Genomic DNA, 27,014 nt, shown 5'->3' with positions numbered 1-27,014 from the left:
ACCATTTATTTAACTGACTTTTGATTTCATATGGATGTTATTTAAACAACATTTTTATCTAATGGATATTTGGCAATATCAGATGCTCCTTCCCCCCAATTACTTATTAAATCATGTATACAGTATACTTTACCAATAATTCCAAAACAATTTTAATGGACTCCTAGGTCTGAAGCAAACAATGATGAGCACAGTGTCATGTGTCAACATTGTTTAGCTGATGCCTGTATTCCATGCAACTCATTTAACTCTTGATGCAGTTGGGTATCTCCCTCAAGTGGAGTGTGGCTTGGGAAAGGAATCTGTGGCTCAACCTGACCTGAGCCAGACATAATTTAATCGAACTCCACCCCAGGCCAGGAAAGGTTTTTCAGTTTTCCGGCCTCACTTGACCTGAATTCTGAGAAGGTTTATGACTTTTACAAACTCCACTGCCTACTATGAGCATCCAGGAGCATTTTTGAAGCCATTTGAAGCCCAGTGCAGCAACAGAATGAGCAGTCATCCTGCCTTGCTGAGAAACTGCAGTAAACACAACTGAACCTTGCGTTGTGTTCTCCTTTCTAACAGGAGAAATATAAACAAAAAATACATTTAATAAGTCACTAAACATTGCATGAAATCAGCATAAAATACAAGACGTCAACATAAAAATACACATTTGGAAATGCAGACACTTCTTTAAGTAAAATTGTTGGATACACAATGAGCTACATGTACTCAAAAAATGTAGAGTAACAAACTCCATTTTCTTACTGGGAAATCATGGCTCTTGTGGTCATTCTTGAATGAATCTGAGATGTTATACATCCTAATATACGCTTTACCTAACTAGCAATAGTGAAAATACATCCCAGCACAAGCCAAACCCCACTGTATAATTGAGAGCCTGATGGGGTATTCACCTTGTACATCATAGTACCTTCTCAAGGTACAGCAGCAGGGCTTCTCTTGAAACTTAAACCTTCATATTGTAAATAAGTGCCGTTAACCACAACGCTACCTGGTATTACAAATACATGAAACATCACACGGTGAAAAGGAGAGAACCCACTGTCTTGCCTTGTACTCTATGCCCACTTCATGTCAACATGTTTACAAGGTGCATCACAAACAAAAGCTCCAGGTCTTGTATACCTGTCCAGTATCAGTGGGAGAGGAAAAGGAAGAGAAGGATGTATTATGCGAAGTTGGTCATGTGGAAACCTGGTGGCTTTGGTTAGAGTGAAAGAGCAGGTTCGCACAGTCTTGATCCCACCTAACCCCTCAAACAGATAGAAGAGAGAAGATGAAGATGCAACCCTTATTCAAATGTTCTTCAGTGGACAGCAGAATGGTCTGCCAGATGCAGCTGATAGGCAAAAGCCTTCTTGAGGCCAAAAGAAACAACACAGAGCAGCGAAAGACAGGAGACAAAGCCAGCGTTCACAGTCACGTGAAAGGTCAAAGATCTTACAGAAGTCTCAGCTGTTCTCCAAAAGCGCCATTTACTCCCGAAAAAAAGGAACATGTCTTGTAGGGCACAATTGAAGGTAAAAATCCGCTGGAAGAAAGCAGCCCAGGCATTTTGCTCATCAATTTTATATTTTACTGAAATGATAGTGAAATTAAATTAAGAGAAAAATGAAGACAAACACACTCAAGTGTGAACCAATAATTAAGCTCAAACAGCAGCAGTGGCATGGCACTGTCATTTCAATTTAACCACATTTTTATGTCTGAGATGTCTTTATTTTTGCAATTAAAACCAAAATAACTGGTCTTGAATCCTGTGTTTCTGCAGAATGAAGAGAGGGCTACCTTAACAACTGCAACGTCAAGGCTGTATACGACAGGAGCAAGGACAGAGCAGTTTATGGACCAACCAAGACATATATTTATACATATATGTCTTACATTGTCGACTTTTCTGGACTCTTTGATGCCCATATAGTCTTTTATTTGCATACAATCAAACCTACAAAACATATGGCCAACTTTAAGGATTATTATTTTTTTTTTTATTACAACATTGTTGCTATTATAACTGAACACAAAATTTGTTCAGTCTTTTGCATCTGAATAGCTGCATTAATTTTAATGGCAAACAAATTAAAATCAATACTCATCCATTATTATCTCCAAAGGAATTAAGTAATCTGGTTTAATTCTGTGACAGTTGGACATGCCACAGACTGGACAGTATACTGTTATTATCACTAAATACTAACACTGAATACTAACATTCTAATGTTATGGACAGTAATAGTCCAGTCTTAATGTTTGCATTTCACAGCTGAAGAGAAGCATTAAGTTTGTAAATCTGCCACACGAAACTGGCATTGTGGCGATAAACGAAGGCCGACTACCCACACGCGCCTGGAGTTGACCACCAGCAACCAACATGGTCGATACACATCATTAATAGCCGCTAATATTTCACACGAGGCAGAACATCAGGGCTTGACCGATATATCAGAAATCAAATGGCGTGACCTTGCAGAGATGAATGTTTGCCTTTGATCCTGTGGGTGCCGCAGGACAGCCTTGAGAATTCAGTCGTTAAGGTAGTTTCTCTATTAGTGCCGTGGCGACACGAGCACAGGGACTCTTTATAGAGGTGTTTAATTAACGATAAGTAAGTTAGCACTTTTATAGACCGGCTAGGTAAGTAAATGGAGGCAAAGACTGCTAAGAGGAAGCATAAATCTTACTTGGCTCCTGTTTAACCTCCATTTTGTCGCTACGCCGCTCTGTCAATAAAGGACACCGTACGCTTGGTCTCAGATAACAGGAAAACAATCGACAAACGAAATCCACAGAAGCATAACCAACTACTTTATAATGCATTTATGTTTTCTAGCAAAAAAAAACATTTGTAGATTTTGTGCAATTGCATGTACACAAACCAACATACAAATACACATGCACATGAATTGCAGCTGACGTGTCGTGCCCCACACACACACACACACACAAAGTGTATTAACAATTTTAAAAGACCATGTTCATGGATATGTAAGATTCTAAAGCAGGTCTGTCCAGCAGAAAACAACAACCTCAGTTTGCAGAAATGGAGCCGAAATGTCGGAGGCCTTAGCATAATTGTCTGTGTGGCCCAATCCACCTTAAAGATGCTGCTGTCCCGGCGAAGACGTTTTGCCTGGGTCACTGCTCTGATTTATAGCACAGTAATTAGCCTTGGATGACAGTGATGTATGCGCTACACTAACACCTTTGTAGGCCGCCTTGTTAAGGAACATCTGAACGCAAAGCAAAGCTATCATTTAGGAGAAAGCTCTTAATTACCTTGGCACCATTATGGATGTACTACAAACAGGCGCCCAGCTGTTTTGATGCCGTGCGGAGGAAGAGAGGAAACCCAGGCCAGTGGGGGACTGTGACAAAGCTGTCTGCAGATGTGAGAGCGATATAGCTGGGATAGCTCAAGGACGTTTTACTCCACCAGAGGAATAATAGGATGGGACTATATTCCATGGGTAATGAAAGCCCTGGATGGGTCAAGGAGATGGGCTCTCCTCTCTGTAGAGGAGGAGGCTGAATGTGGCACTGACTACAATAAAACATACATGCATACTTTGCAGCACCTGGGCTATGCTTTTGGACACGGGTTTGAATTCGGCTCTGTTTGTGGGGCATTTGTACAGTATGTTCTCTGTTCCATGCTTATGTGGACTTTATCCCACAGTCCAAAGACATATGTTTCAGGTGAAAGGGTAACTCAAAATTGCCTGTAGTGTGTGAGAGCGTATCTGTGTGCTACATTGCTCCACTGTATAGATCGGTGAATCACTGTAAAGAGTTCACTGCAGTATATCCTAAATCTGTATGTCACCTTAGAACGTGTCAGCTGAAGGTGTCATTATATGTTGCTCTGGAGAAAAGTGTCTGCTAAGTCAACAACAGTGAAAATGAATGTAAAGCTCCCTTTTAACAGCAGGGCTGACGACTATTCATTTGGTCTTTTGCCTGAGTCCACAGGTACCCTGGGCTTTCGAAAGTCAAGGGATGGCCCAGTGGCTGCTGCGTTAGACATAAAAACAATGGGATTTGGCAAAGGCTCCGCCTCCATCAGCGTCAGGGACCTGCCCCTTGAGTCAGAGCCCTGTGGGGGGTGGGAGCAATCTCCTTCTAGGATGTTCCCAATCAGAAGCGCTTTAGCAGGAGAGGCCGGTGCAATCACGCTCTAACTGCCGAAGGGCCCGTTTCCTGTTTGACGGGCGGCATCCTGAGGCTCACAAGCCCGCTGTGGAAATCAAAGCTCACTCCAGCAGCTGCTCCCCCCGATGTTCAGCTTGGGGTCAGCGGGCTGAGCAACATCCTCCCGAACACTCTTGTTTGTTATTGTTCTGGACGTTTCCCTTACATCTCCGAGTTGCTTCACCCAACAGGAAACGAGACTAGAGTTTTGGGCTCCTTCTCTAAATATTTGGAGTACCAGTAATTTGCTTTGTGATACAAAATGACTTCCTTTAGAGTTAAGAATCGGAATAATTATTGCCATCCAACTGAAGTTTCACATGTGAGTGGTGCTTTTTCTTTCAGAATGCAGCAGGAGAGGTAGAGGAAGGACATTTGGAATGTGCTGACCACCAATGCCAGATTTCATAGCCTGTCTGTATACTACTGGGGGACTACGAATAAAGAGTCAGAATTTGAACTGCGCTGTAGAGTTTATATCATGTAACATATTGTTCGCTATTCGATATAGAGCCATTTCCATATATATCTCTTAGTACTCATAAAGTGCTAATATAGCCAAAAGATAATGAGAGAGAGGAAAAAAAAGAAATTTTATTTATAGCGAACTATAGGGGGTTGGTTAAGACTTGCAATTATCTGAGAATAGTGGTAATTACATGGAGTTTGATGTGCCTTTAAAGAAACGTGGTGGGTATGGAAGTGGAAATGAATAGTAATTTTGTTATTTATGGCACAATGTGGCACACTGGCCATGAACACCCGTATCAGCTGATTCCAGAAATCAAGCAAAACGAGTGTGAAAATTAAAGTGTGAAAATGAAATATCACTGGGGCAAATAATGAGGCATTTATGTGTTATTTGTTGCCTACAATATGCATGTGACTCCTATAGTCACATACATTGCATGACTTTGCTCCTTAATAGATGTATCCATACAGCAAATGCTTTAACATACATGTACAGCTAGATATTTTATCATTATTCAGCTGTCATTTTTCTCCAAAGCGATTTACAATGTTAAACTATTTACAATGATTTCGCCATTTATACAGCTGAGTAACTTTTACTGGGGCAATTTAGGTAAGTACCTTGCTCAAGGGTATTACAGCAGGAGGTGGATTCAAATCAGTGACCTTAGAGTCTAGAAGTGGTGACTCTAACCACAGTGCTATCTAGTGCATTTCAAGTGCATATACAGTATATGACTAATAAATATATTGTCAATGAGCATAACAACCTCAGTCTTGGACCCTTTAGGATCAAAATGAAGCTGGAATCATCACTCAGTGTCAACATGGTTCTGAACTACAATAGAATAAATTCTAATTCAGATAATGAATGTTGCTTAATGTACATGCAGTACATACGGCTAACAAACATTGCATTATGATCGCACTGAAAAGCAGCATATAAGAAGAAAACAAATTGTTGAAGGGAAATTGGTTTGGCCATAACACAGCCAAAGCGTTTTACAGGACCGGGTGTAGCTTATGGTGGAAACACTGTTTCCGTATGATGTCCTCATATTCCAGGATGATAATGCCCCATGAACACGCCTAAACAAATTTGAGTAATTTCACCAACACCAAGATGAAGTCACAAGGATGAATTCCTTCCGTGGATTCCCCAGTCACCAGATCTAAACATCACTGAACTTTTATGCGAAGTTCTGGAGCGCAAAGTGGAAAGTAGATTTTCACCTCCTTCATTCTTTGAAGGACTGGAGGCTTTTCTTCTTTAAGAATGGTGCAGTATCCCACTACAGAGAGTTCAAGACTTGTATGACAGCATTCTAAGAAGGAACGAAGGTATTTTGAAGGCAAAGGGTAGACCTACTTATCAGGTTCTTGATATCAATAAATTGTTAGGTGCTTCCATTATTTGCCCACCCCATACATGCACCCATCCTCTGCATTGTATATGAGTAAGCCAATTTCAGATGAGGGCAGAATGGCCTCCCTAATCCCTCTTTGACAACACTGCCAGGCTTGGTGTTTACAGGCAACACTGGCTGAGTGGGCGGAGAGCTAACCTGCCCGTGGGCTTCAGCTGTCACCTACAGCCTGTCATTTGGGCCCCATGTTGGCCGCCGGCGACAGGAGCCGCAGGCGTCAGGGGGATAATGCGAGACAGAGGCCGGCTCAGCCCGGTGTGTGAGCCCAGCCCTCCTTGGGTTTCTTTGTGCTCCGCCTTGTCAAAGAAACACTGCGGTTAGGCGCGGCCATGGTCCCCCTCACTCCCACCCTTTCACAAGCACATCTCCCAAATGGCTCCCACACTTTACTTGCCACTGCCTAATTGCAGGTGTCCTGGTGCAACGGCTGTGGGAAGTGGGCGTGTGTCGGCGGCGGGGAGAGTGCCTGTGGGTGAGGTTGTGATTGGAGGGAGCTGGGGAACAGCAGGACTTCTCACCAGCCGAGCATAAGTACCCTCTCCTCCCCACATTCGGGTAATTGCCGTGATGCCTCCTTTGAGCTTGTCATTTCTGAAGATAAGGTCTGGTATTAAATATGACAAAAGACTGATACACACTCGCTGATTTCACGCTCGGCGAGAAAACGGGTGTCAACTGCCAATTCTGGGCTGATATTATGTAGCAACGTTCACTCCTTTCCCCATGAAAACCACAAAGGAGCACAATTTTGAACTTACTATGCACAAATTGTGAATAAAATATACAGACACGGAGACATCTTGATGGAACTTCCATAAGCTGCTACACACTTTTCAACGGGACATCTAAAAATGATTACAATTTTAATAACGTAACTTCACCATTAACATGCAATCTGCACAAGCAAGGAACTTGTTCATTTAGTCTGAACCTTCCACATGAAAGATATTAAAGAATAATAAAAGAGAACGAGAACCAAAGTTAATTTCGAGTCCCGGCTGGATAAAATAATAATATCACATTAAGCAGAGCATGGAGCCGAAACCATGAAGCTGGGTGATACCTCTGCTCTAAATTGAAGGAAGCAGCATGTTCATACTTCATTACCACCTCCTTTCTCTTGTTAATACAATGCTGCAGAGTATAAATGTGTCAACAGGGATGTGTTTTCATTTACATGCGCATGCAGAAAAACGCTTAATAACTTACGGCTTAAATCATTTTTGAGGCTTCATGTTCTGCAGGAGTAGACTACATGGGGAGTGTGTGTGAAGAGAAAAAGCACATTTATTCTTCATCATCATTCAAGCAGTTATCATTTACCCAAAACTACTCCAAGAATGCAAGGTTTTATTATATTTTTGACTGTCCTTGAGGGAAAAGCAAAAATCGAGCCACTGCACAAATAGTGGAGTGAGGGATACAGGAAAAGTTCTCTTTGGATCACAGAGGACCAATGAGCACAAGCCATCAGTGTTTTTCTGCTATTAAATTACAAGTGTTTCTCATCTCTGGATACGTACTGTCTCCAACGACATTTGGCTGAGTGCCTTGGAAAAAAAAATGACTGACACAAATGTGCTGGTTCATGGGAAAGGGGACACTAACGGGATTTCTGGATTCAATAGCCTTTATTCTGGAATTCAAGCTGGGAAACATGTCAGGGAGACGGGAATTAGAACTGGTCCTTCGCTGTCTCACTTTAGTACAAGTCCTTTCTCACTGTGAAGCAGGCTTAGAAAGGGGAGTCATGTGAACTAGGTGTTTGGTAATGGTAACTAGGTGTATGTATTAGAGTGGTATGGTTACCAGTATGGTAAGCAGGTGTAGATGTTGGTGTGTGTGTGTGATATTCCATATACAAGCAGGTCCAAGATGAAGCCACCTCACATTGGCATTGATGTTCACATTCTTCCATTTAAAATCCTCATGGACAAAATAAAAAAAAAAAAAACACCAAAGACTCATCCAAAGATGGACCATGCTAAGGTGAAATTAGCCATTACTGTAGAGGTGCACGAGTAATAGGAGTACAGTTTATCGCATGCCTCAGTGTAACCTACATTTCACAGGCCTTGCTGTCATGTACCAGGACTGACAGGATGAACTGGAAGCCGTGGAACAGAAATAATCCTCTTTAAAATGGAATCCAACACGGTTAAGGTGTGGATTAGAATAAACCCCCAAAACACACTGGGGAAAACCGTGTGTTCAGTCCAAGCTGAGAAGTGGGTCAGGTGAGTTTTGGTACTGACCATTAAAGGTTTTGTCTTTTGCCTTTCCAGTCAAAAGTAGACATCAGATACTGGCTTTGTGCGAGTCCTTTGTTGGTACACAAAACCAAAGAATATATTCCCTTGAAGGGACGTCAGTCACGGTGTTGTGTTGCAGCGTGGTGAATCTCAATTATCTAACTTCTTCCCGGCCACACAAATTAATAAGCGCTTTTATAGGCCTGTGTTATGCATAGTTGAATACTATTTGTATGTTCTCCAGCCTAATGGTTTTAGTCACGGTCATGAGTGTGATGTGCTCCACAGAGAAAGCCCAGATTTAATCGTCCGTTGTTGCGTGTGCTGCTACCCAAGACAGTGCCGGACAGTGCGGAAAAAATCCCTCCTCTTTGTCTGCAAACAAGGTGGTGGGCGTTGGTGGTGGGAGACTTTTTTCCTTTCCCCTCAAGGTTGTCTTTCCGCCGCCTCCTGCTCTCCTCTCCCGCCTCCGCGGTATCCTTGGTGAAAGCGGGCCCTCATTAATCTGGGTTCGGGCTCTGCCTCAGGCGCGAGTCGCTCCCCTCCGCCTCCCACTGAGACCTGTCTTATCTCCCTCCCTCACAAAGGTGGATGTGCTGCTATCCGTATCCGGGCTGTGCCACCCCCCCCCCCCCCCACAGTGCCCTCAGCCTCCCCCGCCCATCACCTGCGTGCCAAACCAGGCAGCTCCGTGCTTTGTGTCGACTTCCCTGACAATTAGGACATGGATTAAGTTGCTCCCAGAGAGACTATTACGTATTACCACCAACCAACAATAGACTGGCATTAGGTAAAACAGTGGATATTTTACGCTTTATGTGCAACATAATTATGACAGCAAAATATATATATATACATATATAAATTTTTTTTTAAAAGGATATTTTATAAATGTGTAATACAGTCAATAAATTGTAAGACTGGTCACGGTGTGACACTGCTGAGCTCTTATTTCCAACAGCTTGCAACAGCAGTGTCACATGGCATGCAGACTTAGAACTTAATAGCTGTACCGTGTGTGTATGGACTTCCTATAAACAGCATAATTTACTTTTATTCAGCAGATGCTTTTCTCCGACACAACGCACAACTCAGACTAAACAAAAGTGCACTTCACCAACAGGTGGAGATTACAATTGAAATTGAAATTACAATTATGCTTCTCAAAGTACAGCTGAATGCTATTTTCTTTAAGAAACTATTAATTATTTACTTATGTCTTTGTTACCGACTCAGATTCGGATTTGTGAAACACTGTATGCTGCACTGGAAAAAAGCGTCAGCTACACGAATAAATGACAAATACCTTTTCTGAGGTTAAAACTCAGCATCTTAAATCCATTCAAAAGAGGCTCTCATTGAGCAAAAACAATTTCCACCAGGACACTACAGCAACAACTTGGCTAAAGCCACCAGCAGCAGTTAATCAAAAGCTACTGACCACCTCTATTTCGCTGAAAATATATGACGTGCACGTGAGAACGTGGCGTTGCTATTGCTGACATGGTGCGGCGAAGTAAAGACTCGCTGCCTTTTTTTAAAGAGGCAATATCTTGGCAAAGGCCTCTGCTGGAGAGGGAAGCGGTGATTGTGATTTTGCACATTGTTGCTCAGTCAGACAGCTTCCCTGTGAGCGTAAACTCTGATGGCTGCGCCCGATGGAAATCTGAACGTTTACCATCTTCATTCAGCCTGGCGGAAACACGATGCCTAATTTATCACCGCTGGCTGTCAGGTTTTGTGCACGCAGCCCCGGGAACGGCGCTTGGTTTTATAACTCGCTCCTAATTACCAACCTCGGCAACATGCTGCCGTTAAAGACACAACAAGAGCGTCGGCTGAGCTAATTTGTCTAATTACATCTTTGTAACTTATGAAAAGGCCTAACATTACCCTGTAGGTTTCCTGTTCGAGCACAGCTGGTGAACGTTGAGCAAGAAATCCCTACTGCCACCTCCACGCGCCGGGGGCCTCCTCTAGCCCTCCCAAGCAGCAGGACTCTGCTCGCAACATACTTGCAGTCCAGCCTCCTGAAGGGGTAAACTACCAGTTTAAACTATCCGTGCCTTCATACTTCCATACCTCTGGCCTCACTTAACGCTGCTCTCTTGGACCTTGATGTGACAGACAAACCTCCCCCAGGAAATGTTTTACACTTTTATGTCATTCCTTATAGGGAGGGTGCGGTGGCACAGTGGCGCAGTGGGTTTGACTGGGTCCTGCTCTCTAGTGGGTCTAGGGTTCGAGTCCCTTTGGGGTGCCTTGCAACGGACTGGTGTCCTGTCCTGGATGTGTCCCCTCCCCCTCCAGCCTTGCGCTCTGTGTTGTCAGGTTAGGCTCCGGCTCCCCGCGACCCCCGCATGGGACAAGCGGTTTCAGACTGCGTGTGTGTATTATTCCTTGTCGTGAAGGAATAATGCAACTGCCTTTGATGCCCGAGTTGTTTCTGAGACAGTGTTCCATTTTTGTGGTTCCCATTCAAAATTAGGCAACCCATTATAATTTTTAATGAAGCAAAACTATAATTAAAGCAAAATTATTATGAACTGTTATTATTATTATTAAACATGGATTATCACCATCATCAGTTTCAATCTATTTTATTCCTAGTCTATTATGTGTCTTACACTTCTTTCTGGAATTTATGGTCATTTAGATAAAATACCACGTGTGTGTGTGTGTGTGTGTGTGTGTGTGTGTGTGTGTGTGTGTGAGAACTGCAGAATCTGGCATTTGATATTCTTTGCTCTTCTTATGCTCTCACCCATTCTTTTCCTATGGTCAGATGTGACCCTACACAATGAAATGAAATGCGCAAATTGGCGATTGTTAATTTAAGTGTTTACACATCAAGAAGCTTCATAACAATCATCTTAAAAGAACCATATTTATGATAAAAGCTGTAAATCTGTCAAATTTGAGTCAAACATAACATGAGGGTTCAGATACCTGACAATCAATAATTACTGTAGATACAAGAAGGCGGCAGAAACGAAACAGCAGGCAGAGTTCAGACAAAAGAAGAACTGGATGGAATTGCTCTGTTATACTGGGACAGGGAAGGAGAGCGCTGCAGTTTTGGGCTGATAACGAACCAGTCGGCAAACCCTCCAGGGAGTTCACTCCGAGGCTATTTCGGACTATGCTTGTGCCTACGTGGAGAGGCACTCATCTCACAGCCGCCCACCCAGCCATGAGCGACATACCACCAACACCACCTCCCCTGGGGTGGGCCTCTCCCTCGCTCCCAGACGGCCTCCACGGTGCGTGGGGGTGATTGCAAATGTCCGCCCCACACGCACACACACACACAGGGTCCTCTTCACTAAAGATGGTGAAGCTCCAGCTCCTCGTGTCAGAGCAAAATTTTGAAAAGGGAATTTCCAATCTCCAATCAGTACGCCGCACCTGGTACTTTCACGTGTAATTATGAGCAATCTTGCGGAAACAAGGCGTCTTCAGCCAGTGCCACGGAAGGTGAACGCTTAAAGGGTGCTAATGGGATGCAAAGGGGGAGAAAGAAAACAGTGCAAATGGCCCAGTGCCCTTCAATCTTTCCGCTATCTTGAGGCGAAATCTGCAAAGAACATGGCATTCAGAAAGTGGTTAGAAATGTGTCAATCGAGACCTCATCAGACACAACGAAGGCGAGACCCACTCTCTTCTGTTTTTTTTCTTGACTCTCGTTCTTTTTTATCAGGGTGAGATTTTATCAGGCCTCTTCAGTCAGGAACCGCTATCGGTTGTGAAATTTCAGAAGCCGAGCGTGTGGGAACGGGCGTATCAGTTCAGCTCATCTGAGGAGAACCTTTATAGTCGAGAGGGCGGTTTTGGAAAGGTGAGAAACTTCACAGCTCCGAAGCTGTTAAATGCAAACCGACAGTGAAAATTGTTTTTTTTTTCTTAGCCCCTTTTTTTCTTCACATGGTTGCTTGTTCTTCATTTCGCCTACAACAGATTGTACTTGCTGATTGTGAGATCAATTTACAATGTTGAAAGAAACAATTGAGGGACAGATTTGCATGCATTTGCACTATGGACAGAATAGATATGGAAAGTGATATTCTCAGTTTTAATATTCATAGTGGCAGGAAAAGCAAACCAAACCCAAATTAAAAATTCAACTGAGGACCTCAGTGCTCACCAGTTTCCTTCAGCGTAACTGTCTAAGACAGAAAAAGACATATTTTCCTCATATCCTGCAGTTCTTTAGGTCTGCAGCCATGCTCCATTATTCATCCTTAGCACTTGTAAATGATGTAATTGCTACATATATTCAGGCCTCATATATTGGGGTCCCATCGAATAAAAAGTTGTGACGAAGATTGGTGAGTAGATATACCGTTTTTTCACTAACAACAGAATGGCACTGGACACACCAACGCAGATGGCAGAAACGATATACCAAGAAATTGCAAAGATGTTCACATACACAAAAAATATATATCCTTCTTTAGTACAATGCACTTATAAATTGAGTACAACGGCATTTTTGCAGCCATTCTACATTCAAACGCATCCTTCGGGTAACCTTGACAAAGGTGCAACAAATAAAACAACCAAACACGAACGCAGTAAATCCTGCATAGGTGATTCCCAACAACACAACTCCCATCGCGCGTTATCAGCTCATAGCGTTTGTTCAACACAAGGACATCAAAGCAAACATGGAATTAACACTCGTGGGAACACGCTAAATTACAGAGCACAAATTCATTTAACTATGTACAGAAACTTAATTATACTCGGTGCAAGGCAACATAGTGGAAGTATTTCCTACTTGTGTCACACTGATGATCTCTACCAGTTTCTGATTAATGTGAACATAATATCACAAAAGAAATGTCAGAATCAATACTATTATTAATTAATTTAGCTGACACTTTTCTCCAAATCAACCTACCATGTTCCTGCTATCTATATCTATACAGCAAGGTCATTTTTACAAGAGCAATACAATATTTTGCTCAAGGGTACTATAGCAGGAGTGGGATTTCCCCCTGGGTCCTTTGAGTGCAAAACTGCACCTCCAGCTATGATCGTACCTGCTGCCAGCACACAGTACCACTAACAGCAAAGTGCCCAGGTGCTTTCCATGGTGAAAGACACAAACAGTTATCTTCTGAACTCTACTTTTTGTATCATAAAGATCTGTCAAATGTGTAAAATGCATTGTGACTTACGCATCCTGGATAGTGTCTGGAGCTTCTTGACCTCTAACTGGACAAACAGTTATTGAGAATGAATGAATGAATGAATGAATGAATGAAGATGTAGCATAAAAAAAAAAACAAGAAATAATTTTTGTTACAAATATTCTACAATATATTGGTGTTTTCACACATAAAAATATCTTTTGTTTTGACATTTTAATTCATTTTAGGTAAAAAATTTTTTGCAAAGTAACAGATTTTTTAATAGAAAATAATATTAATTCCACTGCCTTGTAATGAGAATTCACCTAATAGGGTGATTTCACAAAATGAATTGTATGCATTGTATTTACCTTGATTATCAGAGGAGAAAATTAAATAATTCTCTGCATAAGTTAAAAATGAAGAGGATGTCATGCAATTTTAGAGAACAGGACAGGAGAGGGAGTTCTTGAAGACTGTGTATTATCTCCTGCTGATTTGCAACTTTAATTAGCCGCAGGTCATGAAAGGAAGTGGTATGAATTGACATTTTTCACAACAATGAGCGACAAAACAATATAAAAGCAACTTTAGACAAAAAATGTACTGGATAAAATGATCACTGTGTTTCCAGTTAAAATTTGATGTGTGATTTATATAACTTTCTTTCTCAAGCCATTATTCTATTCCTTCTGTGGGCCCTTCCTTTTGTGATATCAGCATTCACCTCTCAATTAAAAACCAATCAGTTAGTGCTCTCCTCTACTAACATCTGTGTTTGTTGCCAATTCCATGTTACGTGCAGATGACTGCAACATTCCACTGTACGTACAGGAAAATGCGACGGAGAAAAGTGGAGTAATCCACTTATTTTTCATACCGCGAGTCACTAGGCCTAATAGCACTGGTCGGAGGAACAACTTTTTGTTGAAGGAAAATGGCTGGGATATTCCACTGAAACACATGGCTTGAGCTAATAATGGCTTGAGCTGTACACCTGATAGTTCTGCGATGATCGTTACTTTTCCCATTTCAGGTCTCTTCTGTGATTTTCCCTTCTTTCTAGACCTATGGACATCAAAACCATTTGTAGTTAAATAAATATATTAATAAATAAATATAACAATGGATAATAGATAGAATAAATATTATACATCGTTATGTTTTTCCCCATTGTAAGGACCCTTAAAATCATAAATGCACTTCCTTCATTCCAGTCCAGTACCTTCTTTCTATTCTTCTCTATTCCTTTGACTTGAATTACAGAAAGTCATCACAAAGCATTTATATTGATCCTTTGCAGTCTGGACTTCCCTAACCTTGCTCAGCAGAAACTGGATTAAATTTTCCCGTAACTGACCTGCACTCATGTAGTTTTTTTCTTCCTATACAAACTCCAGTTCAGTTTTTTGTGACATGTAATGCCATGAATAGCTGAACTCTTTCTTTCCCCTGTGTTTTGTCACGTCCTGCTCTGCAGCTTGGTCCTCTTCTTACCTGTTTGCACGTATCAGGTTCGCTGATTAAACAGTCTGTATTCCTGGATTCACCAGCTCCACTTTCCAGTCTGCTTTCAGATGGTTTATTGGATTTCTCCTGCTGGACACATTCCAACCAGCTTAACCTTTCAGAATCTTACATCTTAGTCCTGTTGCCCCCTTTATCTCGAGTTGACCTCTTAAGCTTTCAAGATTCTATCAGCCCCTCACCTTCCACAGCGTCACTGTCAGTACACCCATCCGTTGATTATCTTTAGATTTTTTCAGCAGTTTTCTTGAATATACCCAGAAGCCCTCCTGCAAACATCACATTCTCAACTGGGCTTTCTTTGGGCCTTCTCAATTTCTTCCCTTGAATTCCTACCTTCAGTGGAGTAACTCATTCCTCCCTGTGCATGTTCTTGCATTACCCTTCTTCCTCAACAAATACAGGAGTGCACATGTTGCATTGGCCAAGCTTTGACCCAATGAATCCTTGTTCTTACTCATGACTTTAAGTTTTTTTTACATGTATTTCCCTATTACCATTCCCTTGGCTGAACTGAGTCTCCATATTTATTTCCCTTAAATGAAAATTCCAACACAGTGTAGATAATCCAGCTCCTGAAGTGACAGAAATGAAGGCTTTTGATCCAAACTTAATCATTTCATTGGATCAGCTGTTCTTATTTAACACGGATGATGTTCTGTTCCAAGTATTTAACATTCCACTATTTGGAGAGACCTTGGAAATCTAACAAACTGTCAAGCACTGTGAGGAAAGTTTCCCAGTGCTGTGCTAATCCTCACTTTCCTTCTTCCTTCATGTCACATCATGAAAAACTGCCGTGACTAAAACAACCAACAGAAGGGAAAGTGACAGACTAGGGCTAGGACACCCCAGAAAAAGCAGACAACCATTACGTGATCGGAGTCTGCGCATGTCAGCACTGCAGATCCAGGCTGGCATTCTGTAGGCCTGCTCTCTGACATCTTCTGACATGGACCCTGGAACAGCCTCCTTTCCAGATACATCAACACAGCTGGCTGAACATGGACGGCTGCTCCATCAGTAATGTCATGGGCACTTGAATGTGATGAAGCACCCCGTAGCCCTGCCAGTATGAATAATTCAAATGACAAAGGAGAGTGGGGCTAACTTTGCAGTGATGACTTTAAGGAGAGATGCCTGATTTTTAAAGGAGGAAAATTTTTGATCTAGGTGAGTGAGCACTTATTACATCACACCGCAACTCCAGTATGCTACCTTAAACAGGCATTCCAAGACATAAGAGAGTATTTCTTGAAAATATTTGATAACCTAAACATTGAGGCATAGCGTTTCCTTATCTGTTGGAAATGTGAGAAGCCCTGAACTCAGAATGATATCTGAATTATGTCTTCATACAGTATAATCAAAATTTGAAACAATTCTGAGCAATTATGAGAAGTTGAGAAGAAAACCAGTACCCTCCTTGGCACGCAAAGACCTGGAGGAGCTGGTACACAGCTAGCTAAAAATGGCTACTGTATCAAAACAGGGCATCTGAAATGAAACTGAACATTTCAAAAACAAACTTAATTTCTAAACCAAACTCTCACTCCACAAATAATGAACCGAATCAAAACATGCAAAAAACTGGCACCTCTGCCAGCGAACAAACAGCTATTCACTTTGAGTCAGTACTAATTCAATACATAAGAACAAGCTACAAACATTCTAGGCAACTTTCTAACTAAAATGCTAAGCGACACATTATTTAATAAGCACAAGCAGCCACAGACGTATTTATTGATGTAAGCCCAAAACATTCAGTGGAAAAGAGTTTACGGTTAGGTACAGTAGCATCTCATGATTGCCAGCAGTGCTTTCAGGTGGCTCGTTCCTTAGGCTAACTCTAGAGCTCAGTGTAAACAGCTCCGGAGCGCTGGGTGAGAAATCTTCGTGTGGGATTTAGCAAATGCATTTTGTGAAAGCTGTACACAATCCATTTTCACACTGTCACAGGGTCCTTTGGAAGCAGACAAACCCCTGCTAATCTCCCCAAATCATGCTTAAGCATGAATGTTTCATTTGGTAAATTCCGGGTTGTGGTTTAGAGGCTTTCCCCCCCAGGGATAACCACGCCGCGGCCGCGTAAACGAGGAATCTCATTGGTCACAAGGAAGCCGGCAGAAGCAGGTCCAGACAGCATAAACACCCGCAAACAAAATCCCTGCTTATGAGATTTCACATTCAACGTGCGGCCATGTTCTCCACTGCAAATACGCAGCCTGGGACTTATGCAGAACATTTAAGCAGATCTCCCCTCCCCCGTCAAACGGTCTTAGACCAAATAAATATTGTCGTAGCAGTTAACAAACATTTTGACTTGTGCTGTCTAGAGTGGAAGACGGAAGTTAAAACCATCTGTCACCGAGCACTCGGAGGCGTGCGGCAATTCATCACTGGAGCCTGTGAGGGCGCCGCCTCCATTCGCGTCCTGCACTCACGCCGTTATTCACACTGCACTTCCAGCTGAGCCCCTGGAAAGAGTCGACGAGTCCGCAGCAGGCAAACACAATAGCGCGTTACCGCAATCTTTCATAGTCGTCAGCCATGCGCCGAAGCTGGAACAATAAACCGAAAGGCGCAGGTTGCTGTGACTGCAGAGGCAAGCGCTGACTGTGTGGAAAGACCAAACAGCACATGACACAGCCCGCCATAAGGGATGACGGCACAAAGTTACAGGAAGAAGGCTATACCCTGTGCCCCCTTGTTGGCACTGCACATGGTGACAGATCCCATATGTCATATGGCAGCTAGCACAATGCCACCTGACAAAACACAGAGGCCATTGTACAGTTTTCAACGTTCTAATAAAGTTAACGAAAAATAAAAATTCCATAGTCAATAAAGAGATGCGGATCGGATGTTTCCATGAAAAGAGGCATTTTGTGAGTGGCACAAACTTCTCCGGCAGGCAAAAACAGTATTCTGGAGGATGTTCTAGAGTCAGTAGAATGATTTTTGCAGACCAGAAACCAAAGCAGAGGAAACAGTTTTTTTTTGTTTCTAATTTAATTAAAAGCTGACTTGGAAGTGTCTCAGTTTTTTTTTTTTTTTTTTTTTTTTTAAATTCATGTCCAGCAGTAGCTGTATATGAAGAGCCTCTACCCTTTAAAAAAAGTGAAGAGTGAAACAATGATATATCAAAAAAAAAAATCTCATTTTGGTCTAGCTGACTGCTTCCCACGTGGAGGCTTGATTTAACCTTGAAGAGTAATGAGATCTGACTTGCTTAAATGTTAGCATTCTTAAATCATCAGGAACTGCCTCTGAGGAGCCAATAATCACTGTGCCAAATTGCTGTGCCCGCTAATTTCATTTCTCCCCAGCATTTGCTTGCAGTTAGCGTCGATTATTCAAGAACAGCCATTTAATGCTCCCGGGTTCCCAGAGGTGTTACATTAAAATGTAATAACTTGCAATGTAAATGAAAACAAAAAAACATTACTTTTCCTCCCCCCTGCCCCCGCCCTCCGCACAGGGAGCAGGAATCTAATTCGCGGCCCATCTGGCAGCCGTAATGAAGCTGGTGCCAGGCAGGACGCCCTGCTGCCATCTCAGAGCAGGAGCCTGGGCAACCAGATTGGCTTTCTCCAGGCTCTCAGAGTCGGGGAGGTCCACTGAGACAGCAGGCCCGGGTTTATCTCCAGCATGCCCAGACCTGCTCCAAATGGTGCTGGGAGGGATGCGGTGGAGAGCTTGTCAGTGCTGGGGGGAGGCATTCCGGCCCAAGATGAATTTTTAACAAGATTTCAGTGGGCCCTTTGGAAAAGCTAAGGGGAAGATATGATCAACTTGCCAATTTTTTCTCTTCAATTTGGTAATATCAGGTCAGCTCTGATGACACTGTGGTGGGCTTCTTTTCTCCAGGTAGCCCTCATTCCATCTTCTCAAGGCTGTGAATGATCATTAGGGAGTTGGGCTCCTCTTAAACCCACCACAAAGGCCAACTGGACATGGATGATTTCTAGGCATGAATTACTTTCACAAACTATAATCCTTTTAAATGCAGGTTTAAAACTGAATGATTCAGACAAAACACACCTTAGCAAGGTACATGCATACTTTTTCTTGCTAGCAGCTACACATCCTCCGTGGTTTTGGTCTGAATTCAAATAGAGTGACCAAAGGAATGAAGTTAAATGAGTAAGATCCTAGATCTGACTGAGCATACCTGACGGGGCTTTTAAAATCCAGATATGTCTCGATCAGTTAGCCCAGAGAGGCAGAAACAGTGGAACAGGTGGCGAATACACCAACAGGTGTGCCTTTTGATAAGGCTTTAAAAAAAAAACACAGTTCCCACCGTCTGGCGGCTCAAGTGACTGAATTGCAACAGTAGCCTGATTTGCCTAGGGAAATAGCACCAAAAAATGACATATTATATGTGTTACCGCATGTCTGATACAAGGCAAATGCCTTGAACTAAGGACTAAGAAAACAAATCTGCTTTCACAGTTGAAGTCTGCGAGAGGCCCATGCAAAGCAGGTCCTGCTGGGGCAATACCAGTGTACCAAGATGTTATTGGGTTCTTAAACTCAAAGTGTCACCTGAAAAAACACTCATCATTTTGCAAGCTCTCCTTGTTCCAAGCTCTCCTTTTACTATGCAAAATATAACATTAACAGCCAATTGCACAAACAAGGAATCTGACATGGTAGATGCTTCTTCAGACACATCACAGATAGAGAATGTGAAAACACTCATAAACATGACATCAATAACAGTAAGACCCTTGCCTTAAATTTCGAAAAAGGATCCATGAATGAACAATAAAAAAAATATATAAATATAAATAACATGTACACACACACAAACACACACACACACAAGGGTAATCAAGAACCATGTGCAATAGTAAAATTAGTACAGTACATTTACAGGCAGGGATGTGTATGAACATAAAGATCAGGAATATTTGTTGCCATTTGCACATAGAATGCATTTTAAATCTTGCACAGATCATCTCAAAACACTTAACGTAACAAAAGCAGAAAGTATACATAAAAGTGGCGATAGTAACAGGATGAAAAATAAACAGGTGCAGTTGCAATAAATTTATTTGGAGCACCTGTGATTCATTCATTTTCAGATATATATCATTCTCGCTGCAGCAGCAATCGCACCTAGATCAGGAAATGCAATTATGTTGGATCGGCAAAAAAAAAAAAAAAGAAAAAAAAAAACATAAAATACACATAACCCAAGAAGCCCTAGACTAAAGCTGGCAGGGGCACTGCCTCTTTCTCATTCACCAACGATGGCAAACACCCACATGCTTGAGCAAAACAGGAAACGGGCTGTACCTGTGCAAAACCTCTGCAAGGCCGACAGCCCAAAGCGCAGTGGAACGGGGGACGGGAAGTCATTGCGCTGAAACCGCAGCAAGACACACTTGCTTCACATGTGTGAGGAGGGAAAAGGTGATGAAGTAAAAATGGAAGGAAAAAAAAAAGGAGACGCCAAGCACACTGCACTAGTCTGCACTGCGATCTTCCTCCAGGGACGAGGCAACATTGTCATTAACAGTTATTTTCTTCATAAATAGAGCAGGATCAACTGGCACCATAATTATAGAGCTACTTCTGCCTTACCTGCTGCTCTTAAAGTGGCAGATGGGGGTGGGGGGAGTGAGGTGGGGGGGGGTTGTCACATGTCTTTTCTGTTGGAGATGGAGAAAGGTGGTGAAAAAAATACATGACAGAAAATCAAACGATACACACACGAAAGCGACTGTGTTGAGGTGGGAGTCCCAGAAGCAGGGCTCAGGGGCTCAGATGGAAGCAATTGAGCGTTTCGTGAGTCATTAGAAGATGAACGACAGAACATGACCTACTTAGTAACTTTTGCGTGTGTGTACGCGTACGAGTGTGTGTGAGTGTGTATGTTTGTCAACACGTCCTTATGTGGAAAAATTCTTACAGCCTGGTTAGCCTTCTTAAAAGAAAAAACTTAATTATTTTACAGGCCTCTTTCAGTCTTCTCGCTCCGCTACAGGAAATGGGACACTGTCACCGGCTGCACATACAGACATTGCACCAGGACTAGGATACATAATAATCCTGAAAAGAAGTGTCAGAAATGTAAATTTTTACTGTACTTGAAATTAGCGTGCAGGAAAAGTGCAACGGAAAAAGTGTATGGGGCGGGTAAATAAATAAATAATGCTGCAAAGCTCAAACTGAGAAAAAGCTAGCGCACTACATGCGAACATCTCCCACTCAGAAAATGTGGTTCTGGAATCCACTAGGGCCATGAAAGAAACATTTAGTTCTAATGTAAAAAAAAAAAAAAAAATCAAAAAATAAAAAAATAAAATAAAAAAATCTCACAGCCTTGGGCTTGCTTTAATTTCAGGCTTTGTTTACACCGCAGTGTAAGCTCCTGGGCTTCACGAGGCCTGCAGGCTGCTTGTCTCTGAGCAGAAGAGGCCTACTCAGCGCCTCCAGCAATCTGTCGCTTACGTTTTGTTCGTCTTCTTCTGCAGAGGTTGGCCACGGGTCGCAAAACTACAGAGAATCTTACTGTTACAGGTATTTCCTCTTTTTTTACCTCCATGAAAACACTTGTTAGGGCTTTAGACAAGCAAAGCCACGCTTCTTATACGGAGCCCCCCTAGGATGTGCTTAAAGGAACGCAGCCCCCCCACCCCAAGGATGAGGCAATCGGGAGGAAGGTCTCGTGGTAAAATGGCGTTTGCAATTCCGTTAAGATGACTGCTAAGCTCGGCGATTTCCGCTCCCCTCCGGGAGGGGCTACTGCTGGTGTGTCTCCGTCGACGGCTCTGTGCCTTTAAACAACATTCGCTCGTCTTCTGTGCGTGGTGCTGAATTAATAAGCTGCGATATAATAAATCTGAGTGATTTATTGCATTCCCTGTACTGTATAATCAGGCTGCAGAAGAGCGGGGAGGGAGAGAGGAGCCTCGGGCAAGAGCAGACGCCGCCATCTTTAATACAAAAATACTACTCCTCCATGAAGCCGTAAAGCGCGCTTTTTTATTTTATTGAGCCATACATGCTATTAACTTGCCAGTTAAAAGTCCACAGCAGATGAAATCGTGCTGGCAGCGCAGGGGCTGTCGTATCGGGTGCACACCGTATCAGCTCACATGGAAACTTGCTTTTCCTGCCCCAATCTCAACACAAGACAGCACAGTCAGCTTAATGAGCTTTTAATGTGGCTTTTAAAACAGCAGGGACTGGGGGGAGGGGAACTAAATTCTCCCAAATGATATGAATAAACGCTCCCACTGAAGCCATCCCAGGGCTCCCTTGCCTGTCAAGTGAATGGAGCTTCCTGTCGCTCTCCCCGCAAACAGATGTTTACACTGGAGCTTTGTAATTTACGATCAATTTCTAATTGGATGCCGATAAGAAAGTGTTGTAAATTGCTGACGCAAATTGTGCGCTATTATTATAGACCATAAAAAGTCCATCAGCATCTAGGAGGAATTGGCAAATGCTCTGAGCATTCATTATGGCCTTCATTAAAAGGGTTTAAGTCATATTTTCAAATGGTTATTCGCAGGTAACATGCAATGAGGGTACAATTATGGCATGGGTAGCATTTGAAAACAAAATCGCACTGGTGACACCCAGTCAATGTGGTGGAAAGGATTCCTAAAGCTATCCGATGATACAAATGACTTTTCAAACAAACTGAAGCGAGAGCTCAGTATCTGTTACTGTCTGTTTTGTTGTACATTACATTCCATTGTCTACCAACAATCGTCACCGCTGTCACTGGCCACACACTGCTTTCTCATCTATAAGTAAAAACAAAGCTTACAACAACATAAATTAACCCAATAATAATGGACAAAAACATACATTTTGAAGATAAATGGAACAAATTTCCTGACTGGAAACCTTTTTAAATAGCCAATAAAAGGTCAAAGAACACAAATGTAAGTGCATACAGAATACATAAAAGTGGATCTAGACTGAATTTCGTACAGACTGAAAAGCAAGTCTAAGTGGTGAAAGCAATTAAGAGTTAACTTTGTACCAGTAAACTACAGACACTTAACAGAGCCAAGCATCCATTAATTTACCATGTCTCCCCTTTATTCAAATGGCCTCTCTTAGAATAGCCTTTGTGTTAATGGGTTTTAATGCACTCCCCTGTAAAAAAAAAAAAAAAAATCAAAGGGGTCTGGGGCAAAAATAAAGTTTCCACCACTGAATGAACCTGGCCTCAGCCACAGGGTGTGCAGTGACTGGAAAGGATTTGCAGGCCGCCATTCAACGGGGCCCCGGAGCCCGGGGCCTTCATCTGGAGCGCGTGATTGATGTGTTGTGGGCCCTGCTGTGGTTAACAGCAATTTTTATCTGTTGCTAGCGGCAACAGCCCTGCTCCCCTGGTGAGAGGGGAGCAGCAGGCCTCTGCTCTGAAGCGGGCCCGCACACGGGGATAAACAAATAGGTTTTTCAACCCGGACAGCCCTCGCGGCGCGCCTCTGACAGCAACATCCCCACTGGAAAGGCCTCCGATGTCAGAGCCCTAACCTGGCCCTGCTGGGCTATTGGCTTCCTTCACTAATTTCCACCATGTGTGAGGCCCCCAGTACGCACACACCTGCAAGTATGTGGCGGGTGGGGAACACGTAAAGTGATATGGGGACAGTGTGTGAAGAAGGGTGCTAGGGAAGTGGGGGGTGGGTTCAACACATTTCCTGAAAGGCACGTTGGAATGCTTCCACAATACTTGCAGCATTGAGGTTTCCATGAATTATAACACTATTTCATAATGTTGCATAATAGAACAAATTTGCTTCAGACACATTTGCTCCGCATGGAAGACCCACCCATTTAGACCCACCCACGTTTCGTGTGTCACACAAAAACAGCGCACCCTTTAAAAAGAACATTACAAGTGACTACACATACTTGTCTTGACTATTTAAGTACTTAGAAGTAGTACAATGAATAGCAAATGCACATAAAGGGACCTTTAGGGACCAGCACCTTTCCTTCTGTACGCCCCTACAATGATTTTCTTTGAAAAAAAATAAAGCCAAGGGCAAACGTCATTTCTGTAAAATAAAAATGAGGCTTTAAGCTATGTTCCCGGTAATGTTATTAAAGCTTGTGTGCATGAGTACATCATAAACAGCATGAGGGGAAAAACGTGTCCATTTATTGGCACTCATTTTGAGATCCCACATGACATTAAAATTACAAATTTGTTCTTCACAATACATCTTTCTTTTCATGCGCAGAACAAGTAAAGGCTCTAAAAGGGTTCTGCACATACTTAAATAAATGTCCTGCAACCATTGAGGAAACACCAAAAATGCCAAACCAGTACAATATTAAAACTGATTATCTTCTAGAAATCTAAATTCTATGTCTATGCTTGGAAAATCTGAACCGAAGGGGCTTAAGGTTTTTAAAACCTTAAGGTGTTATGAAACCTGTAAGAGAACATTGAGACGGGGCCTTTCCTTATCGCAGCAATGCTGTTTGCAGCCGCCGGCGATGCTAGCCGCGGTGGGCTCAATCACTTCATCTCGGAGAAGGAGCTGTTTATTGAAAACTGTCTCCTTCTCCACTGCCTTTCAAGCCCACCGAAGAGATTGGACGGAAGATAGGCGGCGCTGAGGTATTCTGACATTTCGCCGCCCGTTTGAGCCTATCTCCTGAGGCTCAGAGAAGACCTCCTTTATCACCAGTCCCAGGGAGGAAGATAAATCACTGGGCCCTGGGCCTTGCTTCCACAATGAAAAGCTGGTAGGTGATGGAACAGGGAAAATGCTTCCGTTTAAGATATTCTCCCCCAAAATCAGGCGATGCATTAATAAAGTTTGCACAAATGCCAACAGCCAAAATTTGCTTTAATATGCCAAGGTGAATCCACTTTTTTTACCCCCGGAAAGAAAGCTAGGTGCTTTTTCTTGTTGAGCAGCACTCATGTAGACCTGGAAGCTTGTTTCAAGGGGCTGAATGGGCAGAGTTTTTGACAGCTCATGTCATTACGATCTACGCAATTGCGGAATGAAAGACGTATCGCTTCTCGGCCTTTGCTTTAGCTAGGTTATCCTCAGCCTTTGTCTCACCACCGGCTGCTTCTCCTCACCAGACAAGGACGCTCAAACTGTCCCTTGCCGTATAGGGGACACAAAGACCTTGCTCTGTAATTCCTGCAGAGTGATCAGGCATTTGTATCTTTTCCTTCTGCTAAGAGCCTGATGGCTGTTTTGTCCCTCTGTGAGGTGTGTCCGTTACACAGGTCTCAACAAGCTAGGCAGATCATTCCCGGACTCCCCAAACTTAGGTCTCTTCAAGCCCACAATCAGAACATATATACTGGACTGCAATGTCAATACTCACGTTTGTAGGTTATCTAAATTAGTAAGTAAGTGATAGGAACTGAGTTATTAGTTCAATTTACTTATTAGTTACTTATTAATTACTTATTTATTAGCTCAATTAGTTCATTTAGTCACAGGAAATATTTTCATATGTTTATGTTTAGCTAAATTTCCCTGCACAGTTTTGCATCTGAACTGCCCTATAAATATCACGTGTTGGGCAGGAATACCCTTTCAACTGCATACGATCTAACCTGGGAAGGCTTGATGAAAGAGTGGGAAACATCTGCATCACAGCGCCTGTGATTTGCATAGGTTTGATCCCCACCCAGTCTGTTTGGTGTTTGTATGTTCTCCCTATATTCATCTAGGTTTCCTCACACAGTCCGAAGACATGCATCGGGTGAACTGCTGACTCTAAATTGCCCTTAGTGTGTGATTGCGTATGGCTACCCTGAGATGAACAGGTACCCTGACTAGCCTAGTGCCCTTTCCCTCCAGGGCAAGCTCAGCACCACTGCAATCCCTAACTTAAGAATAGCTAGCAAGTGAGGAACTAACCTTCCAGTAGCTGTGATTATATCTTTTTTGCGCAAATAAATTCAAATTTTATTTTCTAAATTTTTTAACGCAAGGGCCCTTTATCTTCTCATGCAGTGAGTGTCCCAACAACGAGAAAAGCCTAATAAATATTTTGCTATAATAGTGGCTATTGTCTCTCTGGCATGAAAAGGTCACAAGGAAACGCACGGCCAACACAGGCAATGAAAAGCAGCAAAAAATGTACTTACACTTACAATATATATAAGATTTATTTCTAGTTGATTTCTAATTTATACAAAAGACTTTACAAACCCAATTACGTATTTAAAAACAACCAGTTAAGCTTTTCCCAGCTTTTATCTTTTCAATATCAGACCTTCAAATGTAAATATACTTCATTTACTGGGATGTAGGTGTGACTGTGAACCTTTAGAACGTGGCCCTTGCAGGCAACGTAGGAGACATATGGCAGTGGAACAGTGGAGGCGTTCTCTCATACTGAAGTGGAAAACAAAGTGTCAAGAGAGATTTGGTTTTTTCCCTCCCCTCTTCATGCTCAGTGACAGATAAAAGCTCCCCCCTTGATGTTTTCTGAGAAATGGGGCGGGAGATGGCGATCTGCGCTCCAGGCTGGCCATCAGATAACCCAAGCTCCCGCTATCTGTGCTGTGCCGCTGTGCACCGCGTGTCTGCTCCCCTCTTCCTGCCAACACGCCTCCGCAACCACTCCGTTCCACACACGCGCACAGACACACACACACACACACACATACACTTGCCAGACAACCCAGGAAGCCCCTGGGTCTCACCGCAGAGCCCAGAGCGCCTGTAGATAAGGACCCATGCTCCCAGGCGAAGAGCAAGCGCCTCTCAGACAGCACCAGAAAGCGCCCACAAGCACCCCAGCGGGCTCCCCACGCGATGGCGTGATGAGATAGGGAGACAGAAGCTTGACGCTCTCATACTTCCTACCCTTGCACATTCTATTTTTTTTCCACTCAGCTTTGGCTGTTGAAGAGAACTGGGCCTTCCTTCAAAATGTTCAGATCAATTAGGCTAGAAAACCACCATGCCTAAAAACCATGTACATCAGTACACTTTAAATATCTCTTTTCTCTCGGATTTGTGTCACACACCTGGGAT

General features: G+C 42.8%; 1 protein-coding gene across 7 annotated transcripts in view; it reads right to left on the bottom strand.

Annotated features, from left to right (window-relative positions):
* The window catches only part of fbrsl1 (fibrosin-like 1), a 288,927-nt gene that overhangs the window by 137,998 nt on the left and 123,915 nt on the right, over positions 1–27,014 (bottom strand). The window lies entirely within an intron of this gene.

Source organism: Scleropages formosus, chromosome 12, assembly GCF_900964775.1.
Source record: "Scleropages formosus chromosome 12, fSclFor1.1, whole genome shotgun sequence".
Classification (NCBI taxonomy): Eukaryota; Metazoa; Chordata; class Actinopteri; order Osteoglossiformes; family Osteoglossidae; genus Scleropages; species Scleropages formosus.
Note: the sequence above shows the minus strand (reverse complement) of the source record. Positions and strands in the feature narration are given on the sequence as shown.